Source organism: Grammomys surdaster, unplaced genomic scaffold, assembly GCF_004785775.1.
Source record: "Grammomys surdaster isolate TR1022 unplaced genomic scaffold, NIH_TR_1.0 126036, whole genome shotgun sequence".
NCBI lineage: Eukaryota > Metazoa > Chordata > Mammalia > Rodentia > Muridae > Grammomys > Grammomys surdaster.
The window spans coordinates 5,293,241-5,306,754 of NW_021620849.1; the positions used below are offsets into that span (position 1 = coordinate 5,293,241).

The following is a 13,514-nucleotide window of genomic DNA, read 5'->3' on the forward strand; positions in this document are numbered from 1 at the left end:
GAAACTCAGGTCCTCTCCAAGAGCAGCCAGTGCTCTTAACTGCTGAGCCATGTTTCTAGCACTCCCAGCGTAAACAATTTTAAATCTAGGTTTCTTTGCATACAAAGAAAACATCACATTTTTCTTTCAAGTCTGGCTTATTTTGCTAAAGTGATAATTTCTAGTTATATCAATTTTCCTAAATTTTATGATTTGATTTTTCCTTTATAACTGTGTAAAATTCCATTATCTATAAGTATTACATTTTCTTTATCCTCTGATGCTGGACCTTTGGGCATGCACACACAGGCATGGACAAATGTGTACACATGTGTGTACATATGTGCCCATGGCTTCCACTGCCTTCTCCACAGTCAAAAGGAAAATGTTACTCTCATTTGTTGATTCATTTTAGGCAGATTGATCTGTAGCTTGAAGTATTTGGATTACTGCTTTGTCAATTATAATAGGAGGAAATGAAAGATTCTTAATGTGTCCCCTGCCCACTGACATAAGTTTGGAAATAGAGAAGGGATTCATATTTCCAGTACAACTGGAAACTTTTACTTAGTAACTTGCTAGGAACCAGGAGCAGCTTCTACTTTACAGAACTTAGAGGAAACCCCACACCATAAAGTAAGATAATTCAAGTAAAATGAGACCAAAGGCAGTCCTCTTCCCATTGTAGGATGTCTGTCTGTCTGTCTGTCTGTCTGTCTGTCTGTCTGTCTTTTTCCATCTCTCTATCCATTGATTCTTGGACTATGATTACTGGATTATGCTGATGAGGAGTCAACAATATGACAACTGGACAAAAAGCCTTGGCAAGGACATCAGTAGAGACAGTTTCCAGGTAGAAAGTAGCCAGGCATTCTTCCTCAGGCTGCATCATTGCAAATCCCAGGGAAGTTGGTTGGAATTGGGCAGAGTCATAGGAGGCAGGGCGGGATGCTGATCCAAGTCAAGCCACACATGTTGTTTATGAGCCACCAGTAAGAGTAAGATTGCTCTCTCTCCCTGATCAAAAGACCAAACAGAAAAGAGAGAACACAGGATTCAGGAGGCAGTGAGCAGTGTTCCTTGGGAGACATTTCTTTATTATAAGAACCAGTGAAATTGTTCAGAAATATCTGACTGAAATGCAATAAACTTCAGGAAGTCAAAGATGAGATGAAAACACAACAGACCTTGATGAAAAGAGAGATGATTATGATAAGACAAGCTTTTAAAGAAACTAAAATTTAATGACTTTTTAAATGGTTGATAACAGATCTGGAAGCAAGAACTTACAAAAAAATGTACAGCATCTCGAGTTCCTTCTCAATTGATGTGGTTCCCAAAGCTGCCTCTCCATCCGGCACCCCTCCCACCTGTGGACAGATGTTTCCAGTCATTCAGAATATATTTTTGAAACGTGTAATTAGGCAACTTCAGCAAAAAGATAATTGTAAATTTGGGCTTCTTCTCAAGTTTGGCTTTTCAAAGGGAACTAAAATCAATGAACTTCAAATGCGCTATCCACACGACAGTAAATCCCAATAAATATGGCTTCTTTATGAACCATTGCCTTTTTGCAAGCTTTCCATTGACAGGTGTGTGGAAGATTGACGCACATAACATTGGGAAGGGTAGAAAGGGTACCATATGCAAAACATGAAACCGTAGATCTCAAAGCAACATTAGAAATAGCAAAGACAAAAGTCTACCTTGCGAGTAATCTAATCAGAAATGCCATGTTTTTCATATTTCCCACCCAAGGGCATATGGGGTTTGTCTGAAGCTGGCATTGGGTGAAGTGAATCAGATAGTATTTAGGGCCTTTTAAAAGCCTCATTTCTAGGACAGTGGCTTCTTCTCATCTTTTTCTTAAAAGGGAATTCTTCATAATTTGGCCTTTTTAGCTATTAAAAATAATTATTGAAAACATTGTAAAAATTAAGTCCTTCAATTCTTGTTAAATAGGAAACATTTGTATCTTGAAAATAAAGACATCCTTAAATTGGAAAAAATAATTACTTTGATTCAAGTCATTTCTGATGTTGTACCAAACTGAGAAAGTTTCTCAAAATAGAAGAAAAAGGAGTGAGAGAAGATGAGAAGGAGTTCAGTGTAGTGTTAAGACATCATTAGGCAGCAAAGAAAGAAGAAAGAGCAACAATGACAAAAATATACAAGACACATTGTCAGAAGCCAAAGAAGTATCAAATGTAATTGATAACAGGCGAGAGAAGCCCATTGTCCTCTGGTGGTGTGCTATTTTAATAGATACATAGTCATACATAAATCTTCATCCATACAAATACCTGAATCCGTATCTATATATCTGTATAATTATGTTACCTGTAGTTACTCAAGCAGGAGGAAAATCCTATAGATGTTAATTTTATTTAGCTTAAAGTTTGCACCTCTTCAATGTTTTGATGGGATCAGAGGTGGCCATAGACTACTGTTTTGAAAGATAAACTTTTTTGTCACTTCCGATCTTGTTTTAAAAATAATTTTATAACATCTGTTTATCACTGTCTACCTAGCATCTTCTATCTATCTATCTATCTATCTATCTATCTATCTATCTATCATCTATCTATCATCTATCTATGTATCTATCTAATCTATTATATCATTTTTCAATCTATCTATCTATGATGTATCTGTCATCTGTCTTTGTCTATATGTATATATGTGTGGGCGAGCACATGCCATGCCACTGTGTGTATGTGGAGCTCAGAGAACAACTTGTAAGAATGGTTCTTTCTTTCTACCATGTAGGACCTAGGGATTGAACTCAGGTTGTCCACCTTGGCAGCAGGCTCCTTTACCTATGGAGCTATCTTGAAGGCCCACCTCCAATCTCATAGCAGCAGAAGGCTTATAGGTGAACCTTTGATCTTCTTCTTATCTGCCTTGGGAGAAGGATAGATAAAACCAAAGAGCCCAAGGATATAAAGACAGCATCAACAATAATAACAACAGCAGCAACAGCGACAGTAAAACTTTTTGAACTCTCTCTCAGAAACATTATCAAATAAAACAATTAAATTGTCTAAGAAATGAATTAGAGGAGACAGAAGTGGGATTGTACTGCTCAAGAAAAGACTAGGAAAATTAAATAGCTACATATAATTACTTCCACATGCTCTGAAAACAAAGTGCATCTAACATGACAGTGTAAAATGGACACTTCCATTACACTGGAGTTCTGACTATGCTGAGTAGGCCCGACAAGAGACTAGGGAGAGTGAACTCAAGAACAGAGGTGCATGAATTAAGTATGTCCCCTGACCACACAGCTGCTCTAGACATTTTAGCTTTGAGGTTTGATGTTTCAGAAGTCTGTTTTCAAACGTTAATGATAAAACTTATGCATAAAACTTTTGGAGGCTTAAGTCTAAAGTTCAAGAATGTTCATGGGCATGAGGTTCAATGTCAGCCAGTGGTCATATCATTACAGAAAATAACATCAACAAAATGGTTGTGTAGTGTAAGAAAACAGGGAAAACGGCTCCTGGGACTTCATACCATGAAACATCAATAAATTCATATTATTCATGACAGTGAACATAAATAGGTTATGATAGTTAAATAAAAATAATTAACTTTACTCTGGGGTTAAGAAGTCTAGAAAAAACATTCTAAGTGTAGGTTGTTTCTAAAATGCATATTATCTAAAACACAGAGAAAAGAAATAACAATTGTTTTGTAGAAGACAGAGAATAAATAAAACCAAAATATTGGGTTAACATGCAAACAAATTATTTAAAAATCACAAAGAAAACACTTTTGTAGCAATATACAATTAAGAATTAAAGGCACAAACACAAAAATTGATGTAGGCATATTTTAATTTAATTTGATAATCAATACAAGTTACACTGTGGACAGGAAGAAATATTCACTCAATGAATAACATATCAACTCTAATGTTATTTTCTTGACAATAAAAGATTATTGCATAATGACCTCAAGAAGAAAAGAATTATAATATGGAAAAGAATGACTTTAGCCAATTTTTCCTACATACTAGAAATTAACCAGCCTAAACTAAGAATACAAAGAGTTTGCATTATGGATTGTAATTAAATAGACCAAGTTGAAATTTGTATCTTGCAATCTTGAATCAAATTGAGAAATTCAGGAGAGAAGGCCCAAACAAGATTCAAAAACTAAAGCTCTATTTCCAGCAATGTCAAAACTTGCGTTTAAGAAAGGACACAGGGGTCTGTGTAGGTGGTTTTATTTATTAAATATTCACAAAACAGAACAAAGAAATATATATAAATTCTCCTTATTTATTCACTAAGATCCTTAGCAATAGAATTGATGTGATCTCCAATACTACAAGCAAGCGTATTTCCACAGTAGAGCAGCTATTTTGCATATATGAAACCTGGATTCTATACTCAGACTGCAAAAATAATCATCCAAGCTGAGTTATGAAAATAAGCAAGTCTTGATCATACTCTGGTAAATTGAGACCAGCCTTCTTGAAGCAGGGTTGAATTCATGACCAGATTTAGAACATTCCAGGAATGCAATAGTGACTTATTATTAGAAACATCTCATGATATGTCCTTGGATCAAAAGAAAATATTCTTGGTGGTAAAAATGGCATTTCTTAAAATTTAAAATCAATTACTGATAAATAATATTGACCCAAGAATGGAAACTCTGTCATGAAACCATCAAGTTTTTCTCTTGGTTTTTGTTTCAAGCTGGATTCTAAGTGTTGCTGTCACCCAGTGCCTGGCCTCTGAGCGTTAATAATCCCATGTGAAGTTGTAGGACCATAAAGCAGAGTTAGTGTGGCATAGACATCTGAACTTCCAATAAGAATAATACCAGAACAGAATGGAGTCACGCAGGCCTGGATTATTAACGAAAGCACACATGCCCTTGATAGATTCATTACATCTGTGAGTATCAAGAAGATGGGAGATCCACGGGGCTGGCCATATCCACAGAGATGAGGGAAAGATGGAAAATCTGTCCTTTGAGGTTCCGTTGAGTGGTGATGGTTGAGTTCTGTTGACTGACATCAATTAAAAGAATATTTTCCACAAGAACCTGAAAAACTTCATCTATGGGAATTAATAGACAAAACAAACAAATAAACAAACAACCCCCCAAACCCAAACAAACAAAACTTGGATTTACCGAGTTTCAGCTAGGTTGCTTTTCCCAGGTAGCTTTCTATTTTCCTATGCATGTGGTCACTGTTCTTGAGATATAGCTAAGTACTCTCACACACCACTCCAGAAGTATGCAAAAATAATTTTTCAATAAACATTGCTGGGTGATCCGTCATACATACAAAAATACCTAAGATATATGTGAGCAGTGTAGTGAATCATAAAATGTACACCCACGGACCCTCCCTCCAGCTGAGGCAGATATTTCCAGCATTCCACCATGCTAAGCTCTGGTGTAAAATATATCAAGTTTGTCTCCACCCTTTCCCATGGGGTAATCCATGATCCCACATTCATGTTTATTATCCATTTTGGGCTTATCTTTATGTTTCAATGCCTCTTTATAACTCACAAAATCAAACAGTTCGATTTCACCCGCTTTAGAGTTTGCCGACTGTGATACATTCTGTGTGGGGTTGTGAGACCGTGAGACTTCTGGGAGTCCATCAACACCGGAGCAGACTAGACCAAGGGCTCAGGAGCCAAACTCTGAAATCAATAGATGTTCGTATCACACGCTATTCATTGGCAGTGACGGGCTTAGGTGAGGACATCAAAAGCTGCCGTGTTTCTTAGGTAGCTCTTTTGCAGGTACACTTCGGAGCAAGGGGTTTCAGAGTCGCCGTTCCTAGAATGTACTGTAACCTATCCTGCTTTGGCCTGCACTTTCCTGTCTCGATTCCATAAAGTCAGCCTACTCGCAAACTGGAGGCTCTTCTAGACTTTCTCCAGATCCTGCTACCACCTTCCACAAAGCTATTTTCTCTAAATAAAATTTATGAACACTTAATTCCACCTGGATGTATGTTTCTCGGAAGACTTGAAAATTACACCCTCCAACACTTTTGACTTTTGTCTCAAACTACGTTTCATGTAAAGTGTGCGTGCGCGCATGCACATGTGCACATGCGTGCCAGTCCTAGTGCATATGTGGAGGTCAGAGGGCAACTCCCTGAAGTCAGATCTCTGCTTCCACACAGTGGGTCCCTACGGTGAAACTTGGGTTGTCAGGTTCGGAGGCAGAGCCTTGACCAGCTGAGCCATCTCTAAGATTCACATTCGACGTATTTCTTACAGTAATGTTTTCTCGTTGGCATTCTACTGACACTGATGTGTGAATCTATTCATTTTCTCCACTGTGCAATTTCAATTGCTTTTAGGTCAAATTTTACTTAGGTCTTTGTCTGTTGGCAGGTAAATTTATTTCTTTTTAAAAAAAATTCATACAGTTTAACCAGACTTGAAAACAATGTTCTGTGAGCCAGATCTGCTTGCTTGCTGTGAAAAAAAAAAAAAAAGACATGAGTAAACAACTTAAGGAAGGAGGGATTTATTGTGGCTCAAAGTTTAAGGATCTAGTCCAACATCCATTGCAGGGAAGGCTTGGAGGCAAGGGCATGAGACAGCCAGTCACATCATATCATCAGTCAGGCAACTGAGACAGATAAATGCTGCCGTGAGCTGGTTCCCCGATCCACTGGTGCTCACTAAAGGATCTCAGCCCTGGAAATGACACTCATTTAGAGTGAATTGTACCTTTTCAGTTAAACCTGTTGAGAAACACCCTTACAAATACACCAGAGGGTGTGTCTCCTAGGAAATTCTTAGTCTAGCCAAGCCAGTAATGCAGATGAGTTGTTATGGCCCACAACGTAAGAACTATGTATATTCAAATGATATGTGAATACGAAATTCAAATTTCATGCTTCGTAACAAGTTTTGTTGTATAGAAGATGTTGCTGGATGTCTGCCTCTAGAGGTGTTGCAGGTGTGGCTGCTGTGTCACATGTATGCCAATAGGTGGCAGAGAGGAGAATGGCTATCCCCATGCTCAATGCTCTGCCCTGGCCTATGAACATCTGAATGATTAGTAGTCTAACAGTCCATTCCAGTCAGGATCACACAGGCTCTCAGGGAACGGAGTGAGATGGAAACTAGAAGAACCCACCTGGGACTGAGAGCTCTTAGTGGGTGTTAGCCTGAGACAGATGACCCCTGCATGGGACCACAAGGGTGGTCCAGATGAGGAGCAAGCCCAAGATAACCGCCAGTTCGGTACCATGGGACCTGGACAGGAAGCTAGCCTGAGATGACTACCAGTGTTGCTCAGGTCTGGGGCTGGAGGGGGCCGACCATACCTGAGATGACCCCTCTCTGGTGCCATAATGTATGGGTGGGGCATAGGACTCCCTAGACTACTCCTGAGATGACCCCAGACACTCAGAGACCTGTGGAGCCAAGTAGAGAAATTAAAGAGAAAAAAGGATGTGGACACAATGAAGAGAGGCAGAACTGGAGACTTGAGGAAGTGGGGAGGAACAGCCTGATGTGAGTAGCCAGTGATGCCACCTGGGGTCACGTTTGGGCCTGTGGCCTGCAGCAGCAGGCCTCTGTTACCAGCAAAGGCCAGGTGGACATCCCTGGTCTGGGCTGCTGCTCAGAGACATGTCCAGGTCTGAGAGCTGTGCAGAACTGGTTCTACCCTCACCTCAGCATCCTAGGAGAGCTGGCCCTGGGGTCCTGAGAGCAGGAGAGCTGACCTTGTTCCTTGCCAGCTGTAGTACTCTGGAGAGTGGCCCTACATATTACCCAGGATGCACAATAGAGCTAGCCTGGTTGTGGGAGCTGGCCCTGAGGGTATGAGCATGGGAGAGCTGGTCTGCCACTCATCTCCCATGCAGTGGCCTAGACAAGGGAGAGATACCTTCCTCCTCTATGGTCCCTCCTCACCAGCTGTGGCAGTGGGAGACCTGGTCCTGGGGTCATGAGAGCCATTGAGCTGGCCCTGCCTCTCACCAGCTGCAGCACTTAGGAGAGTGGGCCCTGCACCTTGCTTAGGCTGCACAGTAATGCTGGCTCTAGCTAGTCATGGGGATTGTGAGTGAGCTAGCCTAGAGGATGAAAGCCTAGGAGAGACAACATTGACTCTTATCTGCTGTGCGGTGGTGCAGAAGAAAGAGTGAGATGCTTCCCCCGTTCTGTCCCTCATCCTTTGCCACCTATGGCAGGTAGGAGAGTTGGCCCCAGGGTCATGAGAGTGGGAGAACTGGCCGTGTTCCTCACCAGCCACAACACTCAGGAAAGAAGGTCCTGCACCTTGCCTGGGCAGCATGGTAGAGCTGGCCCAGGATGCAGGGGTTGTGGGTGAGCCAGACCCAGGGAGTGAGAGTGAAAAACTGGCTCTTCTCCTTGCTAGCAGTAGCATTGGGTGGTCAAGCCAGGGCAAAGCAGGAGAGCTCTGTGTGGGTATGGGAGAGGTAGTGGGATGACCAGCTCAGATGGCTCTCAGGCCCAGATCCAGGGCTTTGAATTGGCCCACCCCAACATGTACCCCATAGATGAACCTCTGAAGTACATGAAAGGGCAGGTTCTACAGATCCAAAACTACAGAATCTCCATGACATAGGGCAATAACAGGATATCTGAGAGCAGTCACAGTGAGGTTTTAGTATTGATAGAGTAGCAGAAGCCAGAGGCCTCCTACCAGACCTAGGAGTCATTGCAATGAGCATTTGCAAGCAAAGAAATGTGGTCAAAACAGCATACTGTAGGACACACTGAGACACACTGTAGCTTCCTCATGAGATTCTTTTCCTCTTTGTTGGAGAGGAGGTTGCAAGGGTGGAGGACAGGTGTGAGGGGAGAGGAGGATGAGTGGGATTGGGGTGTGTGATGTGAATTCACAAAGAACCAATAAAAAGTAAAAAAAAAAAAAAAGGTGTTGGATGATCTTCAAAGAGCCAAATATTTTCTATTTGGTCCTTCACGTAAGGAGTTTGCTAACATTTGCTATAAAGAATGCTACAGTGGGGCCTTAAGAGATGGCTCATCAGTTAAGAGCACTTGCTGCTCTTCCAGAGGAACTAGGTTCTATTACCAACACCCACATGGTGACTTATGACCGTCTGTAACTTCAGCTCCAGAGGATCTTACATCACTGGTCTTCTCAGACACCTGTACTTCTGTACATATAACCACACACAAACACACACAGCCACAAGTAACTGATAATAATAAGAATAAATATTTTTAAAGGAATGCTACTATGGTGGTTCCCATGAAAATGGTCCCCATAGGCTCATAAGGAACACTACTAGGAACTGTAGCCTTGTTGGAGTATGTGTGTTCTTGCTGGAGGAAGTATGTCAGTGGGGCTGGGCTTTGAGGTTTCAGATGCTCAAGCCAGGCCCAGTGTCACTCTCTTTTGTCTAGCATCAAGTCTGCCTGCCTGCATGCTGCCATGCTTCCCACCATGATGATAAAGGACTAACTTCTGAACTGTGAACCACCCCCTAAATGTTTCTTTCCCAAACGTTTCTGTGGCCGTAAGTGTCTCTTCATAGCAATAAGAAGCCTTAACTAAAACAATTACTGTGAATGATTTTAGACGCGTCTCCTGATGTATATGTGTAAATCTTTAGAAGAGAGTGAGCTGTGTCTGAGCTGTAGAGCACATACATGCTTTTTTTAAATTAGATAGTGTAAATTGTTTTCCAGAGTGCTTACAGTCCCTTTCTCTTCTCTTTGCAGTGAGAAAAATCACTCTTGACCACAGCCTTACTCAGTTACAACTGTCTAGCTCCTCACTTCTTACTGAACGGTGGGAAATGTTTCCTCATTATGATTTTAATAATCATTTTCTTGATTATTAATTAAACTGAACAGATGCTTATGGTTGATCTCTATTTTTTCAATGTTACTCTATTTTATCTCTTTTCTCTCAGATTCTTATCTTTTTCCTTGATGAATGTACAAGGTCTATGAATCCTTTATCTTTTAATTTACTGAATTAATTAATGTCATTTAATTTATGACATTATTATTATTATTATTATTATATTATATTTATTGTGTCTTGGTCATCAGAATTTTCTTCTTCCTTCCTTCCTTCCTTCCTTCCTTCCTTTCTTTCTTTCTTTTGGATCAAGGAAGGGTTTATTTTAGCTAACATCTTGAGAGTCCAATCCACTATGGTGGGGACGCAATGAAACTTGAAGCAATTGGCCTCCTCACATCCAGAGAAGACTATCCATGATTAGCTCACTGTCTTTCTATGCAGTTCAGGATCTCAGTACATGGAATGGTGTTGCCAAAATTTAGGGTAAGGCTTCCAACCCTGATTTCATAGTCTAAATCATCCCTACAGGCATTCCCAGAAGTTTGTCTTCTTCATAACTCTGGATTTGTCAAGTTGACAGTGAATGCTAACCCTCACAAGTGATGCAAGACCCCATGCCTCACTTCATCCTGCATATCCTCCATCAGAAAGTGCAGAACCTCAGCAACAGAGAACAAAAGAAAGCTATATGGCCCATGTCAGAATGAGGGATCACTCAAGGCTTCCATGTCTCTTCCATACCACCCTCTGTCCTTTTTTTTTTTTTTCTAGCTAGCATGGTCATGAATAAAGTGTAAATATCATAATTTCTATCTGGAAGCATTTCTGTGACCATGTAATCAATTGTGTAACTGAAGAAGAAAATCCTCATTTATTAAATCACTAAGTATTGGCAAGCCCTTTTTATGGGTTACCATAGACACTTCTGATTCCTAGGTTCTTCACTATTAACTGTTGAACAAGTATCTCTGGAAGGTTTTCTCCTTTCCAAATTTCATAGTATTTTAAGAGAAAGAGCCTTACTTAATACATGTGTATATACATGTACACTGCAGTTACAATGTCTATGATAGTTGCTTTGGCCACAATAAATATTTACAAAAAGCCTCTTGTGGCTTAGCAAAATTCCATGATTTATATATAGTTTCCCACAAAGTCTCATGTGTTGAAAGCCTGATCCCCAATGTGGCCGTACTGAAGTGTAGTACTAATGGAAGTTGATAAGGTACCAGAGAATACTACTAAAGCATTAATGCAGTTCTCATGGGATCCTGGCCAGTTACTAAGGGACCAAATTGCTTTAAAAAGAGCAAGTCTCTGCTTTCCTGCACCTGGATGTAACCTCTCTTCTTGACATAGTCCCACTTGCTATGAGATAGACCCTGAAGGTCCTCACTGGAACCCAGGAGATGTTGACGTTGACACCAAGCTCCTGAGCTCTTTAGACTACGGGGTGAGTTATCATATTTCTTTCTGTATTATTCATCTTTAGGTATTTTATTATAGCAAAAGAAAATGGGCTAGGGAGAGAAGAGATGGGAAGTAGTTAAGAGCTCTTACTGCTCTTGTAGAAGACTTAGCACTAGCATGGTGGCTCTGAAATACCAGTAACTTAAGTCTCAGGTGGTTCCAATGCTCTCTTCTGGCCTCCACAGGCACTGCATGCATGTGGCGCATATACATGTAGATAACAGTCTCATATACATTTTAAAAATCATTACAAAAAAGTTAACAGACTAAAACCCTTAATGAATGTTTATGTAGCTGAGTATTTTTCAACTTAGAGATTTAGTCAGGGCTCAGTTGGGTAGTTCTTTGGGTCTTGGCTAGGATCCAGCATCTTTTGTTACCTTTCCAGGTGTTTGCTAATCTCTGATGAGTGCAGCCAGGATGAGTAAGCAGCTTGTCTCTCCTAGCTGGTGAGGCCAGATTTATTTCACAAGAACAAACACCTGAGAGAAGAGAGTCTTGGTGTTTACAGTTCTGGCATCTTAACTTTTGCCTCCACATTTGTACTGTAACCACTGAGCCATCTCCCAAGCCCAACTTTGTTTTTCTCTTTGTGTTCTAGACTATGCCTTGACTTCCTCTTCAGACAGGCCCTCTAGGTCTCAGAGTAAACACAAGGCATATTCTCAGGTGTGCTGCTACCTCTTTACTTCCTGTGAAGCTGGATGTGTCTGAATACCTGGTGTGTGTGTGTGTGGTGGGGTGAGCTGCAACTGGTGTGTGTGTGCTGTGAGGGATCGGGTCCAGCGCCAGGTCTCTGCTCCCAACAGGCACAGGTGGGAACCGGAGGTGCCCGGGTTTCCCCTCTTCTTTATTTTTATAAATTACTATTTTATTTTATTTGCATGGATATTTTGTCCGAGTGTGTCTATGCACCACATATATGCAGTACTTGCAGAGGCCAGAAGAGTGTGTCAGATGTCCTAAAACTGAAGTTGCAAACAGTTATGAGCCACCATTTGGGTGCTGGGAATTGAACACAGGTCCCCTGAGAATGGACTCAGTGCTCTTATATGCTGAATCATCTCTCCAGCTCCTCTCTTCTTTCTCTTTTCTTTTCTCTTCTTTTTGTTTCTTTTCTTTATTCTTTTCTTACTCTATAGTGTTAGAACTTGAGCCAAGTGTCTTGTACATGCTAGGGAAGTACTCTACTACTATCCCCTGGACTCTTTTCCACTTTTAACTTTGACACAGGGTCTGTTCTGGTCTGTTTCTGTTGTGGTGATAAAACACTTCAACCAAAAGCAGCTTGAGGAGGAAAGCATTTGCTTGACTTATATTATTTCCAGGTTGCAGTCTATATAATTGAAGAAAGTCTATGTAGGAACTCCAGGTAGGAACTTCAAGGCCCAAGACAGGAACTGTGGAAAGTGCTGCCTTCTAGATTGCTTGGTGGATTAGTTACAGACCTGTGCCCTGTTAACTTGTATATATAACCCAGGTTCACTTGCATAAGGGTTGTATCACTCACAATGGGCTAATAACTTACAGGTAAATGATCAATTAAGACAATGCCTCACAGGCATGCCCACAGGAAAATCTGATCTAGGCAGTTTCTTAATCTAGTTCTCCCTTCCCAGATGACTTTAGGTTATGTCAAGTTGATAGCTGAAGGTACTCTAGGTACCTAAGGTACTCTATTCCATTGTCTACTCGACACACAAATATGTCATTTAACCCATACACTTTGATTCCTTGTCCCCAAGTTTTCATGTTAATATCACAATATAAAACACAGCCCAACTTTTAAGTCTCACAGTTTTTGAAAATTAAAACCCCATGGTCTCTCTAAAAATGTAAAGTTTCTTAACTGTGGAATCCATTTTAAAAGAGAAAAATAAGTTATATACTCTCTTATTTTAATCATATTTAAGCAAAATCAAAATCTAGCACTGTAAGCCCAAATCTTATAGCTCCATTTCCAGCATTTGGGATACATATATGTTCTTCTGGGATCTAAGGAGTTTGGGCAGTCCCATGTTTCTGGCTTTACTTATACAGCACACACAGCTTGTCTTGACTCATAAGCTCAGGCTGGGTCCATTCCACACTTACTGATGTCTTTGGTGGACATCCCACAAAACCGTCATGTTTAAGACCCAGGATTTCCACTGCAACTGAGGCTATACCTTTACAAGTGGCCTCTCCTGGCCAAACAACACTGTCTCAGCCATACTTTATGACCTCTTTGTCTCTCCTTTATGTCCTTTTTGTCTCTC

At 40.6% G+C, this 13,514-nt stretch overlaps 1 non-coding gene across 1 annotated transcript; it reads left to right on the top strand.

Annotated features, from left to right (window-relative positions):
• Positions 1–6,914: 6,914 nt before the first annotated feature.
• On the top strand, positions 6,915–7,051 carry LOC114610361. Its single transcript, XR_003709676.1, has one exon. It is a non-coding gene; the product is annotated as a small nucleolar RNA SNORA17 (small nucleolar RNA).
• Positions 7,052–13,514: the final 6,463 nt, after the last annotated feature.